This window comes from Staurois parvus, unplaced genomic scaffold (assembly GCF_062004578.1).
Source record: "Staurois parvus isolate SC_StPar_1 unplaced genomic scaffold, SC_StPar_1.0 ptg000362l, whole genome shotgun sequence".
Classification (NCBI taxonomy): Eukaryota; Metazoa; Chordata; class Amphibia; order Anura; family Ranidae; genus Staurois; species Staurois parvus.
Genome location: NW_028318158.1, coordinates 9638265 through 9644264, shown reverse-complemented (window position 1 = coordinate 9644264; position 6000 = coordinate 9638265).

Here is a 6000-nt window from a genome sequence, read left to right as displayed (position 1 = left end):
CCTATCACAGCCCATATACCGGTAAACCTTTTCCAAGATGGTTCCCCCACGGCCTAATGAAGGAGCACGCATGCTCCAAACGCGTGTCACGTCCACCGTTATGTACCTGATGTGCTGACGTTACGCCCAACACCTGCAGAGCCTCTGGACCATCCAGGAAGTGCTGGAAGCCACCATCACCACCAAGGATTCTTCTACCAGTGGGACTCTTAGCGTGCAGTGGCCATTACCAACGGTACTAGCAGCGGACAGCGGCTTTTTCTCTGATGAGCACTTGCTTTACTCCTTATCTTCTGAGCACGCATTTTGATGCTTGTCTCAATAAATCCATTGTTGCTACACTCAGTTCGGTGCTGCTTCTCTCCTTGCTTGCAGAGCCTCTTCTAACTCTATACAGCAGCAGCTTCTGGATCACAGCCTTGGAATACCCATTTAGAGACTCCTACTATCCTATATTATTGTGGACTATCTTTTCTCTGTTGAGCTCCAGATTCCTTTCCAGTGTACATAGTTATGATTGCATGTGTTAAAGCGGTAGTAAACACCACTTACTTGTACCTACAGCTTATAATAAAGCTTACCTGTATGTACAAGGTATATATCCTTAACGTGCACCATTTAGGACATAGTCACTACTTCTGCAGCCAGGGACGTGCACAATATTATTTCTGATCACTGTATTAGTGCTGTCATTCCCATCCTCACTTCCTACCATTGACCTGGGATGAGCATGCAGCCAGCAAAGCATGAATCTTTGCCTACCTTGTATACTTGTTTCAGGTCAGAGATTCACTAGATATAAAAAAATAGAAAGAACAGGAACCTTTACAAAATAATCATCGATGACAGCTCACATATTTCCATTGCTATAGGCAGCGATTGCCTACTCTGATTAACATTTTAACTCTCTGACTGTCTTGATTTCCACAGTTTAGAATATGTACTTTTGCTTTTTACTTTATGCCAGGTGAGAAAGTCAACCAGCATTTTCAGAATGAGGTCAGCAATAACAATCTGAATCATATTCTGTTCAGTTTCCCTTTAATAGAACTGACACCTCCATGCTTTGAGGTCACCGTTAAGTCCAGATGCGTTCTGTATCAGGAAGGGGGTAAATCTTCCAAAGGGCAAGTGGTTAAAAAGCCTCCACTGGATCCCACAAGTCTCAATAACCTAAGACCCATGTCCTTGCCCACATTTGTCTCCAAATGTCTAGAACCTAGTCTACAACCATCTGAGTGATTACCTCATTAATAACAACCTTCTTTACCCCTTAGCTCTGGTTCACACTAGCGCTCTTCAGGCTGGGTATAGTTGGGGTCTTTTTTTTTGATCAGCCAGCGGGCTGATTGAAAAAAAAAACAGATTCCCCCATCCACACAATCAAGGTGGATGGAGAAATCCTCCCCGCTGTACCATTGTATTCTGACAGTAGGGACTCCTACGCTAATCAACAATGCAGACACTGGGCAAATGCAAATTTTACAAAATTCCCACTCCCAGCAGGAATCGCCATAGATCAATCGAAATTCAGAAATTTTGATCCATCTATGACTAACTTTACGATCTGAAAGTTTTCTGTTCACAGCACTCCATACTGCCTCTTTCAAAGCTGGCTATATACTAGTAGAATTTCATTCAAACGTTTTAATTGCAAGAACGTTTATTCAATCGTCTAATCAGTAGAGTCAAATCGACAATTGTTGTTGGCTATATTGATGAGAAAATTTGAAGGAGCGAGATTGAAATTTTTCCCAAACGAACAAATATCTAACAGTGTATGTGTTTTTTGCCCCGAAAATAACATTTGTTCCAAAATTGAATGCTAAAAGCAAACAAAATTTTAAAGTGTGAAGGAGATTAATTAATCAAATTCATAATTCGGCACTTACATTGATGGCAAGCTTGCAAAATATTTGGTTTTTATGATTAATCATAATTCATATTAAAATGTTTGAATGGTCACCTTAAGCCAATGATATTATTTAATTCTTCAGTAAAATAAGCTGAGATATAAGTTATAGCTGAGACAGAAAAATATGAGTTAGTTTATCTGAGACAGCTGAACCAGCTGAGGCTGAGTATTCTATATTAAGGCATAGCTGGTTAGAACACTCTGGTAGTAAATGTCAAGGATATTAGTAGTGACTCATTATTACATAATGAATTTTAATAGTATCTGTGTGTATTTAGTATGATTTATAAGTTGCTAATATTGATACATATATAGATTAGTGATTATACATTGATATGTTGTAAAGATTTGTTCTTAAGTTATATTATCATTTAAATATGATAGTTGAGGTTACATCATCAATATATGTACCTGTCCATCAAAAACATCATGTGTGTGGCGTCCCCTCCCTTCTATGAAATTGCTCTGCTAAGCAGTACTGACTTCCATACAAGGTCTTTAGAATCACAAGCTATGACGTGTACTTGCCTCATAAAAGACCATGAGACAACGGACACAAGGACATTCATACACAATCACACACACACACGTCTGAGAATATTCTGAGAATCTGGAACAGGTGCTACAAGACAAGAAGAGTCACTTCCGTCTACTTCCGGCTTCTTCCCAAAGACTCGAGAAGGACAAGGAGAACATTGAAGGTGCACATGGCCAGACATCCATGACAATAATGGTGACTTATCTTTAAACTTATCTTCTGCTTGATATTTCTGGTTTTATCTACATGGAACTGTTCATGATACGCTTTATCACATTTTATTTTTTATTTCAATGGCTCTTTCATTCATAATCACCTCAAGACACTAAAAGAAGTATTATATGTGTCTAGAATCCAACATTTTGGTGAGTCAGCCTCCGCCACAGTTTTTCTCCGGTTTTCCATTCCTTGATAAGGGGGAGAAATCACAGTTTTTTGGTCAAGTCTAAAAAAACACGGTGAAAAGAACCTAGCAGAAAAGGCGATTAACCAGAGGTGGACAAGAGGTCCAGTGACTGAGCCGGGTCAAACGAGAAAATCTTCTGATTACGGTGAGTAACAATTATGGAATTTATTGATGAGTTAGTTAGTGAAAGCAAGCTAGAGTTCAAAGATGTTCCTTTATATCCTGATGATGGTCGCTTATGGCAGTACATGTACAATGAATGTTTACAGGCCTATCTAAACATTCCTTCAGTGTCACCTACAACTCTATTCTCCTCTTCCTCCCTCCACAGGGGTCCCCCAAGGCTCTGCCCCCAGACCCTTTCTATTCTCTATCTACACCTCCTACCTTGGTCCGTTAACCTTGTGAATCACTAATTACTAACTGATATATCGATATGGATGTTATATCACTTCCTAAAAATCAATCTTTGAAAATTTCATAGAAGGAAATGTAGTAAAACTTTTCAAAGCTTAAAGTGGAACTCAATTTGACCTTTCAGCAATGTTACATCTTTGCCGACCACCAGCATCTTCTCCCTAGACTACTTCCAGATGTTGGGCTTTTGGTCTCTTGATTGGTCGGCAGAGGATGATGTGATCCTGCGCATGTGTATAGGAGTCAGTCATTCTGGCACAGCCACAGTGTATCGGGGAATGCATGCTGAGCTGAACATGCTCCGCTTGTAAGCAGGTTGGGATTGGTCCAAGCTAGGTTGGGAAGGGGTTAAAGTGTCTCACCCTGGTTTGTGGGCTTTTTGGGTTTCAGCCAGCCCACCTGGGTTATAAATTGGGTGAAAGTTGAGACCCAGGGACTTTTACCTGGTTGCTGCTGATTCCCGCTGAGATCAAGGAGAGGGACTGCTGTGTCCTGTAGCCCATCGCTGCCTTAGAGAACACCAGGGTACCACCAAGAATGGATTGTTCCAACATGGATTCTCACCTCTACAAGGTATGCCTGGGCTGAAAAACATGTTAGTTTAGGGACAGAGACATTGCTCATATTAGACTGTAACATTGGCTTGTTTACAATTTACCTTTTCATGGAGCCGGTCCGGTGTCACCCCATATAGGTTACATGCTGACGATCTCCGCAGGTTGGATGGGATCTGCAGATTGAGAATAATGGATCGGAGTCCGATCCATTATCCTCCCCAATCCGCAGATCCGATCCAGCTTGCGGGGATCATCAGCATGCAACCTATATGGGGTGACACCGGACCCGCTCTACGAAAAGTTAAGTTGAAAAGCAAGCCAATGATCCCCGCAGGATGGATTGGATCTGCGGATTGAGCATAATGGATCAGACTCTGATCCATTATGCTTAATCCGCAGATCTGATCCATCCAGCGGGGATCGTCGGCTTGCTTTACTACTTACCTTTTCATGGAGTGGGTCCGGTGTCACCCCGTGCAGTAGGTGTCACCCGGTGCAACGTGCACCCCCCGCACCTGCCTAGGGACGCCACTGGGGAGACTGCCTTAATATTAGACTGTTCACATGACCACATTTCCCACCTGGTCCTGGATGAGTGTGCCCTTGGGCAAAAGTACCCCTAGTGCATAAGCACAATAGACCCTGCCTGCAACTTCATTGTACATTCAATAGAAGACTATGAACAGGCACATACAGGTGAAACTCGAAAAATTAGAATATCGTGCAAAAGTTCATTTATTTCAGTAATGCAGCTTAAAAGGTGAAACTAATATATGAGATAGACTCATTACATGCAAAGCAAGATAGTTCAAGCCGTGATTTGTCATAATTGTGATGATTATGGCTTATAGCTCATGAAAACCCCAAATCCACAATCTCAGAAAATTAGAATATTACATGCAATCAATAAAACAAGGATTGTACATAGAACAATATCGGACCTCTGAAAAGTATAACCATGCATATGTACTCAGTACCTGGTTTGGACCCCTTTTGCAGCAATTACTGCCTCAATGCGGTGTGGCATGGAAGCTCTCAGCCTGTGGCACTGCTGAGGTGTTATGGAAGACCAGGATGCTTCAATAGCGGCCTTCAGCTCTTCTTCATTTTTCGGTCTCATGTCTCTCACCTTTCTCTTGGCAATGCCAGGCGAGTTTTTGGTGCTTTTGGCAGTGTGGGCAGGTGCCAAGTCCTGCTGGAAAATGAAGTCAGCATCCCCATAAAGCTTGTCTGCAGAAGGAAGCATGAAGTGCTCCAAAATCTCCTGGTATACGGCTGCATTTACCCTGGACTTAATGAAGCACAGTGGACCAACACCAGCAGATGACATGGCTCCCCAAATCAACACAGACTATAGAAACTTCACACTGGACTTCAAGCATCTTGCAGTTTGTGCCTCTCCATTCTTCCTCCATACTCTGAGCCCTTGGTTTCCAAATGAGATGCAAAAGTTGCTCTCATCAGAAAAGAGGACTTTGGACCACTGAGCAACAGACCAGGTCTGTTTTTCTGTAGCCCAGGTAAGACGCTTCTGACGTTGTTTGTTGTTCAGGAGCGGCTTGACAAGAGGAATACGACATTTGAAGCCCATGTCCAGGATCCGTCTGTGTGTGGTGGCTCTTGATGCACTGACTCCAGCCTCAGTCCACTCCTTGTGAAAGTCCCCAACACTTTTAAATGGCCTTTTCCTGACAATCCTCTCCAGGCTGCGGTCATCCCTGCTGATTGTGCACCTTTTTCCTCTACACTTTTCCCTTCCACATAACTTTTTATTAATGTGCTTTGATACAGCACTTTGGGAACATCCAACTTCTTTTGCAATTACCTTTTGAGGCTTTCCCTCCTTATGGAGGGTGTCAATGATGGTTTTCTGCACAACTGTCAGGTCAGCAGTCTTTCCCATGATTGTGATTCCTACTGAACCAAACTGAGAGACCATTTAAAGGCTTAGGAACCCTTTGCAGGTGTTATGGCTTAATTAGCTGGTTAGAGTGGGACACTTTGAGCCGAGAATATTGCACCTTTTCACAATATTCTAATTTTCTGAGATTGTGGATTTGGGGTTTTCATGAGCTGTAAGCCATAATCATCACAATTATGACAAATCATGGCTTGAACTATCTTGCTTTGCATGTAATGAGTCTATCTCATATATTAGTTTCACCTT